The sequence below is a fragment of the Glycine max genome, chromosome 13 (assembly GCF_000004515.6).
Source record: "Glycine max cultivar Williams 82 chromosome 13, Glycine_max_v4.0, whole genome shotgun sequence".
NCBI lineage: Eukaryota > Viridiplantae > Streptophyta > Magnoliopsida > Fabales > Fabaceae > Glycine > Glycine max.
This window is the reverse complement of record NC_038249.2, coordinates 10,852,048-10,867,233: the sequence shown is the minus strand read 5'-3', so window position 1 is coordinate 10,867,233 and position 15,186 is coordinate 10,852,048. Positions and strand designations below refer to the sequence as shown.

The following is a 15,186-nucleotide window of genomic DNA, read 5'->3' as shown; positions in this document are numbered from 1 at the left end:
TCTGGTTCAAAATATTGTACAACTTTTTGGAGTCCCATTTTCTATCTTGTATTTGGCAGTTAGAAAATTACCAAACTAAACTTGAAGAAATGAAGAATATGAGTAGGCAGAAATATGTGGCCCACTTAAGAAGGTACACATATATTATTATTATTATGCTAAAAGCTACCAATTATTTTTAATGTATATTGATGATGTTGGTGATTGCTTTGTAGAAAGAGTAGTGGGTTTTCAAGGGGTGCCTCAATGTACAGAGGAGTGGCAAGGTTCATGTTGTTCCTTTGCTACTTATATATATATATATGTGTGTGTGTGTGTAGAAATTAAACATGTTTGCTAATTAGGGTTAAATCCACCTTTAATGTTATGCAGACACCACCAACATGGCAGGTGGCAAGCAAGGATAGCCAGAGTTGCAGGAAATAAGGAGCTTTATCTTGGGACATTCAGTAAGTCCTTCCAGAAAGTAGTTGTTGCATTTCCTCGTACTTCATTGCCAAATCATTCAGAACAATAGTGGGATTTTAGGCTAATGAACACATTCTTGGGACTTTGTTATTAATGTCATAGTATCATAGTATCATGCTAGTGACTACCGATGCTTTCTATAAGGCTGGTCGTATAGCTCTACTTTGGACTGTGCTACAAGTCATTTTTTAAGGCTGTTCTCTCTGGAAAGATTAAAAAAAAGAAGGGATATCTAAATAGTAAATATCTCCACAGGAATGACCTCAAGAAAGTTCAATTTTTTCTATTGCCCTTTGAATTTTGAATCTAATTAAAATGTCAATGATAGTGGATGCTAGTGACCGTCGATGCTTTCTAAACAATAAATTTGCTTTGATTTGAGAATCACATGTTTTTCGATAACCAAGGTTGTTCGTGTCTATGTGTGTGAATTGAATTGGATTCAATTCAGGTTTGTGGTCAATTTCTGAAAATTTTAACAGCTACTCCATTTTATTTTGCTTATCCTGATTATTATGAATATCTGGTTAAAGTGTGGTTGTTTGTACTCAGCTAATGCTTTTTATTTTGCTTGATTTGATGATTAGTTTCCTATTGTTCCTTTTTTTTTACAGGATTATTTTAAAGAAAGTGATAATCTAGTTTCTCTTCATGATCAAATTCATGATTGTGATAGTATCCTATCACAACTGGAAACCCTTCTAAGTGGATTTTAGGTATGTTTTTGGCCTGGCAAGTCTTATCTTGAAACATGAATTTGGCAGATATTGTTCTTAATAATTATTTAATTTTTCAACACTTGTTTTCTTTTGATCACTATGGTTATAGTTGAGTTCAGCTTTATCAAGTTTTCTATCGATTCGTTGTTAACAAAACACAGGTGAACCTGGTTTCATTTCGGATCCTTATATTTTTTCATTGGTAATTTTACACTGATGGTTTTTGCAACTCATGGAGGACAGATAGATTGAGCTAGAGGCTCTAGAGAAAGCCATACAAGAAGGATTAGGTTTGTTAATAATAATTATAAGAAAAAAAAGTGTAGGAATTTACCAAAGATATAAGCTCACACCTTGCTCCTATCTTCTAATACACTAAGGAAAATTGTTGGAAACTTCATCCTAAACCACCCACCTGGAAAAGAAATCAACTAGAGAGGGTCGAGCTTTCTAGACCTTAAATAGAGAAAATGTGGAGCAGAAAAGGCAACTCCAAAAATGATGATACTATCTTTGGTCATTGCCTAAAATTTGACATTCAATCTGGTGGATGTTAGAAAAATTCCCTGATTGGTAAAGGTTTAATGTGAAGCTATATACACAAATGCAGGCAAAAGAAATTGTGTGGTGAAGAAGACTGCAAGAGATGTTTTGAGTTCTTTTCTTTTTGCATCCGTTTCACAATAGTTTCACAATGTTTTTCTAACAGGAAAGAATGATTGTGCTATATGTCACTTTAGCACTGGTGTTTTTTGTAGAGCCTGTCTCAATATTCAATATGGAGAAGGTGAGAAAAAATAGTCCAGCTAATGATAAGGGGCAGCTAAACATGGCAAATGAAATTAAAATTGCTCATGTTGATAGTCTGAAACTCTTCACTATTGTTCTATTTTAGAAATAGAGGAAATGAGAAAGAACAAGGGATGGACGTGCCATTAAACTTTACCCCCTACTTAATTATTTGGGTTTTGATACTATAAATATATTTCAGTTTGTATTATTCTTAGCTAGGGAACTTATAACAGAGAACTAAAATTTACTGCTCAAAAGGCAGAAAGAATATTTGTAGGTCAGTAGCTTACTTAGGATGCTTTGTTTGTAACTTAGGATGGTTTTTAGATTTTAATCTTTTGCACAAGTCAATTTATCGTTATTTCCTATGTTAGTTTTAGGTAGTGTTTGCTAGCTAAACTTCAAAAAAAGAAAAAAGAAAAAGGTGTTGACTAACTTGGTAAGAGGTTCTAATTAAAATTGCTTTTAGTAATTACTCAAATTTGATTGATCAGTTTTAAAGTCAAAACTCAAGCTGGTTGTTGATTGCTACACATGGTGGATGACTACACTCTTAATAAATTTTTCATTCAATTACTCATGCTCCAAACTACACAATATCCTTTACTTATTGACACATGTGTGCTTCATGTACAAATTTAGGTTTAAGATGTACTCTTGCTGATTTTTCTAGGCATAGAACAACATTGGTGACTTTAAGGAACTCTATGTATCTAATCTCTTTGGGGTTCTTGGCTTATGATTGTGAGTAGATTCTGGCCTGTGCCATTTTGTGAAGTTGTATGAATTATTTAACCATGTAGACATTTGAAATTTTTTAAGGAACTCTATGTATCTAATTTCTATTTGGTTATGCTCAGATAGAAATTGTCCTTATAGACATGTCATTGTCAACCCCAAGGCATCTATTTGTGAAAGATTTCTTAAGGGATATTTTACTAATGAGAATGACGTATTAACCAATCATGTTTAATTTACTAGTGAGTTACTAGATAATTTGAATACTTCAATTTTTTCTCTTTTTTTTTACCATGATTTAAGTAAATCAATTTGTGTGCATATGAACCTTATTGTCTTATACAGTCATATTCATGTAGAGATAAATCAATTTTAATTTTCTGGGTAGAAACATGTTATTTATTAGACACTTGGTGGAGTATTATCATTCATATATTATTATTGCTATTTATTACTATATATTTTTAGTATATAACTATTTACTTTTTGTGATGAGTTTATAATTTCTTTACCGTGTAAAAAACAAGATCTTGGTGAGATAAATTGAAGTGATATATATAATTTATTATTACTCAAACATGGAGTGTGTAAAGACTAAGTCATAGGGATCAAATTATGATTCGACCCAAAGGATATACTTACAAAATTATTAGAAAAAATATTCAACAAATGAGAAGTGAAACCTACTAAAACTTGTAATCTTCAATCAATAATTTAGAATATGTTTAAAAAGAAAAAAAGTTATACACCGACAATATAAAATACTTTATATAATTATACAATCACAACTCATTACTCATTATACATGATAAGTTTATTAACTTTTAAAATAATTATCTTAAAATAATTAAAATAATAATTTATGATTTGATTTTTTATAAAACTATTTTACACGCTAAAAAGTAAATAGATATTAAACTCATGTGTTTAAAAGATTATTAAACTAACTTTACTTTTATTTTTAATCAGTACTTTAAAAACAATAGTCAACATTTTTTTAATAAAAAAAGTATCTATGGCTGTTTGAACAACAAAAGAGAAAAACAAAAAGGGACGAATGTGTATAATAATAATTACTTATATGAATAAAAGTGTGAAACGGTTACCAGATTCCAAATCCCCCACACAATTTGCAGTCTTTGCACCATTAATCTTTACGCGTGTCTCAGTCTCAGAGGGATAAGAAAGAGTCAAGCATACAAACCCCGAATAGCAAGCTTACTAGTTTAGTTCCATCTCAATCCTAAGAGTTGTAGTATAATTTTAATCTAGTAACAACATTGTTGAGAGAAAAAAAATTGTAACAGTATAATTAAAAATGAAATGGAATGTGTGTGGTCTGTGCCCCTTTTGGTTTCGTCGAATGAAACGTTGGAGTGACCTTACCCCTTATTCTTATCCAACTCAATTATATATATATATATATATATATATATATATATATATATATATATATATATATATATATATATATATAACTCCACATGCCCCAATTAGTAAAACCATCAATCAATTAAATATATGCCCAAATCCCCTAATGTTAGTTGATTTATATATATAAACACTCTTCCTCTCCTCCAAATTAAACACTTATCATGGATGTTAAGAAAGGTGGGTCTTTAGTACAAATGCAAGTGAAGTTGCAGAAGCATAACGAAAAGGAGATGGGCATGAGAAAAGGTCCATGGGCGGTTGGCGAGGACACCATTCTGTTCAATTACATCGCCACACACGGTGGAGGTCACTGGAATTCTGTGGCAAGATGTGCAGGCATGCATGCATCTTAATTATAATTTAATTTCTGCATATGCTAAGTAATAATAGTATATATATTAATTATGAGATTTATCAATTACAGGTCTAAGGAGGAGTGGGAAGAGTTATAGATTAAGGTGGCTAAACTACTTGCGCCCCGACGTGTGGCATGGAAATGTCACACTCCAAGAACAAATATTAATTCTCGACTTTCACTGTCGCAGGGGCAACATGTATGGTATAAAAATATTCTACTCTCTCTCTCTCTCTCTCTCTCTCTCTATATATATATATATATTGTTTTATAAGGTTGGGTGTACACATATATAACATAGTATGGATGAATGAATGAATGTTTTTTTTATAGGTGGTCAAACATGTCAACAGCTGCTAGGAAGAACAGACAACAAAATAAAGAACTATTGGAGAATTGAGTGATAAAACAAGCGAAGCAGCTAAAGTGCAATGTGAATAGCAAACAGTTCAGAGACACGTTGTGTTACGTGTGGATGCCGCGCTTGCTGGAGCGACTTTAGCCCACATCACAGACTGCACATGAGGTATGTTTGGTTGTGCATTTGTTCTGCTTTAAATTTTTTATTGTAGCAGAAATTATAAATTTTATAAATTATTTTCTCTATAAGTTAATATAAATTTGTTTACCCTAAATTGTAGCTTGTTGAATTCTTTTTTATGTTGGAAATTATTTAATTTTTTACTTCCTAGTTTGTTTTCTTTTATTGTTTTGATTTGAAAGGAAATTGAATATGATATTCATAGATAAATTGAATATAAAATTGAATACAATCATGACACTGTTGTGAATCCATTTATATATTTGAGCAAGTTTAAATATGTAAACGCATATGCATTATAAAAAGCAATGCATATTGACAAAGCTCTAACATATTCTTTTCATTATTTTAATTATTTTAAAAAACATATTTTAAGATGGTTCTTTAAAAAATCGTCTCAGAATGATATCATTCTAAGACTGTTCTTTGTAAAACCGTCTTAGAAAGGTATCATTCTAAGACAACTCTTAGCTAAGAACTCTCTTAGAATGATATTCTTCTTAGACGATTCTTCTATAACAAGCATCTTAGAATAATACCTTTCTAAGACGCTTTTGTTAAACAAGTGGCCTCAATAACTTAAGAGGGGGTGAATTAAGTTTCTAAATTTTCCCACTAACAAACTTTAACCCCCATTTAAATGATAGGCTTTAGAATGCAAAAGAAGAAGAAAGAATCAATTTAACAATATTCTTTTAAATGTGCAAGACAAAGTAAACTACACTAAAATAACTGAGATAAGGGAAGAGAGAAATACAAACTTAATTTATACTGGTTCGACCACTTCCCGTGCCTACGTCCAGTCCTCAAGCAACCCACTTGAGATTTTCACTAACTTTGTAAAAAAAACCTTTTTACAACTTCTGAACACCCAAGGAATCTCTTTCCCTTGTATTTAGGAAACTCACAATTCAAGAGACAATGAGTCTCTTGATTACAACTTACTTTCTGAGATGAACAAAAAGATTTCTCTCCTTTAGAGTGGATAATACAATTTGATGTTTTTGGATGAACTCTCAATAGATTTGCAAGTGTAGAAGCAAAGCTTCCAAGATTATTTTGATGATGCCAAAGATTTTTAAAAAGATACATTCGAACAAGATTAAAGAAATCAAGAAGATTCAAGAGAAGACTCAAGATATGCAAGAACCTCAAGAAAAGCATCAAGATAAGTATAAAAAAAATTTTCTAAGAAAAGATTGAGTAACACAATTTGTCCAAAAGAATTTTTCAAAGAAAAATCTTTTACCAGAGTTTTTACTCTCTGATAATCGATTATCACAAGGCAGTAATCGATTACCAGGAGTCCAAAATAGTTATATAACTGTTTTACAAAGTAGTAATCGATTACCATGGGCATGTAATCAATTACCAATATTTTTTAACGCTGAATTTCAAATCTCAAGAGTCACAACTTGTGACAAAATATTTTCAAAATAGTGTAATCGATTACACAATATTTGTAATCGATTACCAGTGGTTCTGAACGTTGGATTTCAAACTTCAACATGAAGAGTCACAACCTTTGATAAAATAAAGTGTGTAATCAATTACACCATAATGGTAATCGATTACCAGTGTCTGGTTTTGAAAAATAAATTGCCAAAGAGTCACAACTTTTAAAGTGATTAGTTTTTGCCAAGAGTCACAACTTTTAACATGGTTCTTCAAGAGCCATCAAATGACTACAAATATGTGACCATGACACGAATTTCACAGAATTGATTAACACTAATTCTCAACATTTTTCTAAGAGTTTTTGTTCAACACTTGCTTTGTCAAGAAAAGTTCATTGGGCAAAAACTTGTGCTATTCTATTTTCTTCCTCTCCTCCATTCTTACAAAAAGCTTTTCAAGAGACCTACTCTTGGTGACTATTTTCAAGAGAATGTCTTCTTGGTTGCAAACACTGAACACAAGGGACGACCAACGTTCCTTGGGTTCATTGCAAGAAGCAGGATTTGCTTCTTGGTTGATCACTGGACACAAAAAACCAACGTCTTTTAGGTTCATTGCAAGAAGTGGGTATAACTTCTTGGTTGTTATCAGAGGACACAAGGGACCAACGTTCCTTGGGGTTCATTGCAAGAAGTGGGAATAACTTCTTGGTTGTAATCACTGAACACAAAGGAGGGAAGTCCTTTGTGGTTCATTGCTTGTAAAGGATTTTACAAGGATAGTGGAAATTTCAAGCGGATTGCTTGGGGATTGGACGTAGGCATGGGTTGTGACCGAACTAGTATAAATCCGATTTTGCATTCTGTCTTTCCTTAATCTCTTTTACTTTCTGTTGTGTTTATATTTCTTTAATTTTACTTCTCCTTATTTGTTATTCGAGTAACTTACAATTAAAGAAATAATTGAATCTAGGGAATATCTAAGAAAGGAAAGTTTTCAATTAGGAATAGTCAACAAAATCTTAATTCAACCCCCCTTCTTAAAATTTTTTAGACCACTTGTCTAACAACAAGTGCTTGCCCAATAGTTGTTGAGACAACATTTGACAATGAAGTTCTCTTAGAATATCTCTCTCTTGCTTTTTAAAGTCAGACACACATATATATAGGCCCTTCGTGCCTTTTCAAAATGGTTTGAAGAGATGTGTCTTTTCAAAAAGTCTTTTATGAAATTTTTCACTGGTAATTGATTACAAGTTTCTAGTAATCGATTACACAGTTATATTTTGAAGGGTCATGACTTTTGAATTTGAATTTCAAGAATTTCGTTGTTGGTAATCGATTCAAATATCTAGTAATCAATTACAAGTTCAAAATTCAAATTCAAAACCCTTTTTAATAGCTATTTTTCAAAATTGTCTTCAGGTAATTGATTACACTACCTGGTAATCGATTACTAGAGCCTTGGATGTCTTGGAAACACTTTGTTTTGAGGCAAGGCTTGATCTTTAGTTAATCTTGAAGCAAGGCTTTGTTTGTTGAAGCAACTTTGTTTGATTCTACTTTGGCATCATCAAAATCATGCATTCATACATTCACATTCTCCCCCTTTTTGATGATGACAATCATTATCAAGTGAATTCTTTTCGACATCATCAAAACCTGCATGATTCACATTCTCCCCCTTTTTATGATGATAATCATTATCAAGTGAATTCTTTTCAACATCATCAAAACCTGCATGATTCACATTCTCCCCCTTTTTGATGATGACACTCATTATCAAGCAAATTCTTTTTGACATCATCAAAACCTGCATGATTTACATTCTTCCCCTTTTTGATGATGACAACCATCTGTAGGTTAGGAGCAACAACAAAAAAATATCTTTCTGTATAGTTTACTCCCCCTTGATTTTGCAATGATTGCTTATATGAGATAGTTGAAGATTTCATAAATTTCATATATAAAAAGTTGTCTAATAAAGAATAGATAATTTCTCTTACTATTTTATCTTTTATCTATCTCTCCCCCTTTGTCAACATCAAAAACAAATCATGAGCAGAGAGGAGAAAATCATTCAGCAATTTATAATGAATTAAAAGAGTAGAGAATGTCATACCATACAAGTATCATTTCATGGCCTAAAAGAAAATGTTACTGCTTATTACAATATATGAGAGTCAAGTGATACCAAAAGGCATTAAAACAAACTATTTTGCACCCACAAAAATACATATCCAGTATAAAACAATCAAAATATAATAATAATAAAAAAACATCAAAAGTTATCAATAATCAATATAACCTTCAAACATAATCATCAAAGACAATCATAACTCTCAAACACAATCATTATAGACAATCAAAAACAATCATCAAAAGCAAATCAAAGACAATAAAAAACAATCATCAAAGACAATCAACATAATTATCAATCATAATCATCAAGGACAATCAAAACTCAATCAAAAATTAACAATTATAGGCAAAAATAATCAAAAGTAATCAATCAAAGACAAGTGACATTTTGGTATCATTTGATACCACTTGTTGGGCTTGTTAATCAAGTGACCTTTGTTTGTTGTCTCCATAGATCACATATTCACTATCTTTGGGAGAAATATGAATAATCTTTGATGCATTTTCCACCATGTGTTTGGAGCAACCACTATCAATGTGCCAACTCTTATCTGTTTTCATAGTCTTTTACCATGAGACCCAAATTTATAATTTTATTTTCTGAATCACTTGATGAATTTATGTTATTATCTTCCTAAGTGATGTATGATTTCTTTTCTTTCTTTTCTTTGAAATTCCTCTTGTTGGATTTTTTCATTCTTCTTTTAAAGACAGGACAATCGAATCTCATGTGCCCAGTTTGATCGCATTCATAGCATTTTGGGGCTAAGGAGAAATCTTCTCCTTTCTTCTTTGGATTGATGTTTGATTTCCTTTGATTTCTTTTGTTTCTTAGAATTTTATTAAATCTCTTCACAAAAAATCTGAAATCATTATCCTCTTCTATTTCAGTCAAGTCCTCTTTGTCAATTTCTTCTTTTGCAAAGGCAATAAAATTTCTACTGATAATTATAATGAGTTAACTATTTCTATTTCTCCTTGTGTTGAACCCTTATTGCAGGAATTTAAAGATGTCTTTCCCAAGGAGATTCCTCATGGATTGCCACCTTCAAGAGGCATGGAACATCAAACTGACCTCCTTCCAGGAGCTTCATTGCCTAATAGGCCAACTTACAAAAGTAATCCCCAAGAGACTCAGCATAAGGATGCACATACTAAATTTGAGTATGTGAAAAGATTGCATGAGCAGGTGAAGGTTCAAATTACAAAGAAGAATGAAAGCTATGCTAGACAAGCAAACAAGAACATGAAGGAAGTGGTACTTGAACCAGGTGATTGGATTTGGGTACACATGAGGAAGGAGAGATTTCCTAAACAAAGGAAGTTCAAACTTCAACCTAGAGGAGACTGACCTTTCCAAGCACTAGAGAGGATCAATGACAATGCTTACAAGATCGATATTCCTGGTGATGATTTTGAACATTTGAGGGAAGATGCTTTCCAAGAAGGAGGGAATGATGAGAATCCTAAAACTGCCCAAATACAAGGACCTATGATCAGGAGTAGGACCAAACAGTCAGTAGATACCCTCCAACAAATGGTAGCAGTCATACTTAACAAGGCCCAGGTGGAGAAAAATGAAGGCCTAGAGGCAGAGACACTGCTAAGAATATTAATCATTGCTGAAGGCCCAAACTAATTTAAAGACCCATACCAAATATGTTCTTTTTTTATTTATAATTTTTTCATTGTCATTTTGGTCCAAACTGTTTTAAAGACCCATGTCTATTTCTATCTTTTCGTTCAGATACTCTATATGTATGGATTTCGTTTTCAATAGAGATACTTTTGGCATTTGATAAAATTTTGTGAGAACTTCTCTCTGGGTTCCTTATTGAATCAATCTCAGACTTATCAAGGTAATCCCTGTGACGTCTACCCTGACTTATCTTCCCTTTTTGGAAGTGACGTCATCCAAAATTTTGTAATTTGTATCAAGCAATCCGCTTCTAGTAAGGATCACATCAGGTAGTTTGTTTACTTTCCTTTCTTTTTTTTTTCAAAATGGTTATTGTACAAAATTATATCCTAATTTTGACAGCCACATAAAAAATGGTTTGGATTATGAGAATGGGTTAGAATGACTTGATAAATTACTTTCACACTTTTGCATAATTGCATTTGGTTATGTTTGATAAATCTAGCTAATAAATTACTTAAAAGTTTATTAAGTTATAAATTAGGAGCTAAAAATTATTAAATTATCCGATTTAATTGAATGTTAGGTAATATTAATTGATAAATGTTAAATGATATAAAATAACATATTCAATATTTTTAATATTTAAATTTTATTTCTAATAACTTATCGTCTTAACAAGTTTCATCTAAAAAAACATCTTAAAATAATGTAAGACATAATTTTGCTTTTAAGTTGCAGTTTTCTAGTTTTCCATTTGTTTTTGAGCTTTGCCCTTTTGTTTTGGTTTTTTAAAAGAAAATAGAAAAAGGAAAGATTGCATGACAAAGGTTCCATCACTATCACTATCACACTGAAGGGAGCAACGCAATGTTCATCATTTGTGTCTAAGCGTGTGGAACTTGCACATGAAATCAATTTGATAAACATGGTGTTTTGGACTTTTGATTTTTTTTTTCTGATTCTGTTTTGGGCTATTAATTTGGTTTGAGAGCTTAATTTTCATATCCAAATAACATATCATGCTTATAATTAAAAATGAAAACATGATATAAAAATAAGAAATATTTTTTGAAAGTTATGTGGCCCTGAGCTCCTAATTTTTAAGCTCGAACCTCCAATCTTAAAACACTACTAGAAAATTAATTTTCTACGACACTGAACCTAAGACGGTTCTACAGAACCGCCTTAGAATGCCACGCGGTAGCATTTTTGTAATTAACAGAATAATTTTATTTTTTTTACGTCACAGAATCTAAGGCGGTTCCTTACGACCGTCTTAGAATGCCACCTAGTGGCAATTTTGTAATAACGTGGAACGACGTTTTATCGATGTTCACATAAAACACAAAACCTAGCTACTGAAACGCGTTCGTGCTCGAAAAGCTTCAATCTTGCCTCTCAGCCTGTGTCTTGCATCTCGTCGTCCGTTGTGCGTGTCTATTGCGCGTGCTACCAGCAGTCATCCCTTGCCTGAGTTCGCGCACTTCCAGCAGTCATCCCTATCTAGTTCGACGTGGTGTGGCTGGGTTTTTTGGTGGGCTGAGTTCGCGCGGTAGCAGGAGTCATCCCTTGCCTCCTACAGTCCCTTGTTCGCCCACAGGTAACGAAATGTGTTTACAATCGCTTGTTCGCCCAAACAATTTTTAGTGTTTGGGTTGAATGTTAGGGCTGGGGTTTAGGCATATTCAAAATTTCTTATGAGTTTGTTTGTTTTGGACTGTAACAACCTTTATCGTTCAATTTTTTTTTCTTTTTGTAAAGGCATCTGTTGACCATGTGCCACTAACAAAAGAAAATTAGATTTGGATTTCGATTTGCAGGCTCAACATGGAAGCACAAGTTTGATAACACCATGGGTGTACTTCACTTCAGTTTCAAACAAAGTTGGTGGCTGCAGCACTAATAATATTCTCTCTCGTTGCACTAGAAGCTCCTGCAATACTTCGTTCCTAAGGTACACTTGGGTTGTCAAAAATTTCTTTTCTTTGGCTTCTCAAAAGAAGAGTTAATTATTAGTTGATATAATTGGGGTTTCATGTTTATACTTTATATATAATAATTGGAGTTAATTAAATTGAACACAGGCACAATCAAATGAACTTTATTTGTAAACAGAATAGATGAATTCTTCTGTGTCTTAGAAACATTAATAGAAAAGAATATGGTACCTTGATAGAAATGTTTCCCTTGTGCTTATTCAGAATGTCTAAGAGAACCCTGGTCCAATATCCTCTGTAGCTTAGCAGTCCAAGGTCTGAAAGGGGTCTTTCAGGTGTGCCAACTTTGCCCTCCTTTTTTTCCAGTTCATATGCTGTTCAATTTTTGAAATTTAAATGAACTTCACTCACACTTTATCACATATAACTAGCAAATACAAAGAGACCAACTTTAGAGAGAGAGAGAGAGAGAGAGAGAGAGAGAGGTTACAGAATGCAATTAGAAATTTTCCATAGCCTTGTATTGTTGTATTACAAAAATGATAGCGGCTTCCCTCATTGGACCAAGTCCATGTGGCACGGTCCATTCTCTTTGCTTTACTGTGAATTGTGATTCTCACACCAACTCAAATGTATTCTTTGAATCATTATATAATGCAGTTATGTATTCAGAATTTGAACCCAAAGTTACACCAATCATACACTAGTTAATCCACCCACTTAGTAGTTGCTTCTTTCATTTTAAATTACTATGCCTTTCAACATAAATTTATTATTAAATTATAATATAAATATTATATGTGTGTATAATGTCGGAAGTGAAGAGAATGGCACACAAAGAATGAAGGATGATCATGGTCTTATCAATGAATAGTGGTGATGTGTGGGAGGAGGGGGAATGAGGTCGCTACAATTGATGTTGGTTTCATAGTGTTAGTGTGGAAAGTTAGAGAAAGGAAATGAAAGCCAAATTCTGATTGATGAGGATGACTTGTACGCGATATACAATTTCAACCAATTTGTGTTGTCGTCCATGAGTATGGTGTGAAGTGTTCTTCCCATTTACTACAAACCAAGTTTTAATGATCTTCTGATTCACATATTACATTCACATGTGTTTCCTTTCTTTTCTTACAACATCTTTTAAACGATCTTTACCCAGACCAATATGAAGAGTACATCTAGTTAAAAATCACTTTGATAGTAATTAATGGCCTAGAGGAACTATTGGTGATGGACGCCTTGATTTTAAACAAGAAGTCAACAACTATGCTTTTTGGATCATTTTTATAGTGGAGGAAAAATGTAGGAAGAAATGATTTTGAGAAGAAAAAAACTTTTTTTATTTGCTGAATATCAAATTTACAAATTGTACTATATTTATACTTGTTATATTTTAAAAATAAGTTTACTCTATCAACCAAATAAAATGAATCCTTCCAACTCACAGATACAATACAGGACCCAGGTGTGGCAGGACAAGCTATGTACCCCTAAGTTTCAACTTGCAAGCTTTGATTCAGTACCCCTATTACTAGATCCAATAAAACTCACTAGAAAAGCCATAGAAAACCAAATTTGGATCTTACAATCTTGGCATATTTCTGATTCTAAGATTAATAAACAATAAGAGAATGAATATTTTGCCAATAATATCCCCTATTATTAATTAAATGTGCATAGCTTTATACAATATGAGAGGCAAGACCTGACTAATACTAAGCAAAAGACCATGTGAAAATTCCTACCGCAAATGGATTGAATGTGATTTCTGTAAATCAAACTCACCAAAAAAAAATTATTAGAGGAAATGAAGCTTGACATCCACCCTCCTTCCACCAAAGGAACTGGTAGCTAGCACTCCTTACCATTTCCAGTCTCTTATTTTTATTTTATGTTAGTGAGAAAAGTCTTATTACTTTATGTTATTCATGTCTTGGTAGTACTTTGCTTTTTAAGATATAGTTTCCATTAGTGTGTTAGCTCTCCTGTTTTTCAACACTTCATTTGTGTATTTCAATGATGCTAATATTTTGTAATGTGTCTGATGGTTGATTTACAATTAAATCTTGTTATTGGTTTCTAGTTTTATTTTTTTTAAATTATGGCCAAGCTACCCTGCCTAGCAATATTTAAGGCAATTTTTTGGGTTACAACCTCTACAAGTCACTCATCTGGTCACAACAGTCTGATTTCAATGAACTTCAAAGCTAAATTTAGCCTTGTCAGAACAATTATGCCATTAGGAATGAAAATGTCCAGATCAATTGAGTCATATATTCAGCCAGACTGACAAATCTTACTTTGGTACCAACTGCCATGTCACTCAAATCATAGTTGCAAAAGAAAGTGTGAAGATGAGTCTTTTCTGGATTGCTTAGCACCTGCAGAGTGCAATTAGATGTAAGGAGTTTGTACACAAAAGATGCCAATATGCACAAATATCTTGAGAGCAGAAACTCAAATTAAAAATGTAACCAATATTACAAATGAGAAGAACAAGAATACTCATAGCACAGCTTATATGCTTGGTAGAAGGGATTTGGAGAGTAAAGAAGGCAAAGCATTGATCAGTATGTACTGAAGCCCAGTCCAAATACATCAATCCTTTCCCTTTTCTTCCACCCAAAACATTCTCACCCACTTGGCACAAATGAAGATATGCAGTACATTCTCAGCAACTGAGTTGATGAAAATATTTTTTACCCATTAGGCTTAATCTTGTTTTTTATCCTCCTATTTCAATGTAGATTGATTAACTAAATATCTTTTAAGTTGATGTAATTATACTCATTGGCATGGCTCTATTTTTACTTAAATGAAGCTCCTTTTGCAGACAATGACAACATATTGTCAGAAAAAGTGTTCCACATCAACAACAGATTGATCAGGGGATTTAGTTATATCAATTCAAAATCATAACATACAACCATTCTCTACCTCTAGATAACAACACATACTCACCAACACACAATTCTCCAGCCATAAAAATCTTAAGGGGTAAATATATATCAGTTATAT

The 15,186-nt window shown here is 32.5% G+C and overlaps 1 long non-coding RNA gene and 1 pseudogene across 1 annotated transcript; both read left to right on the top strand.

Moving 5' to 3' along the window:
- The first annotated feature begins 199 nt into the window (after window positions 1-199).
- On the top strand, window positions 200-3,112 carry LOC102665096 (uncharacterized). The gene is made up of 3 exons (XR_417456.4): window positions 200-266; window positions 373-449; window positions 1,083-3,112. It is a non-coding gene; the product is annotated as an uncharacterized lncRNA (long non-coding RNA).
- Window positions 3,113-4,322: 1,210 nt separating this feature from the next.
- Window positions 4,323-10,207, top strand: LOC106795673 (transcription factor MYB78-like; annotated as a pseudogene).
- Window positions 10,208-15,186: the final 4,979 nt, after the last annotated feature.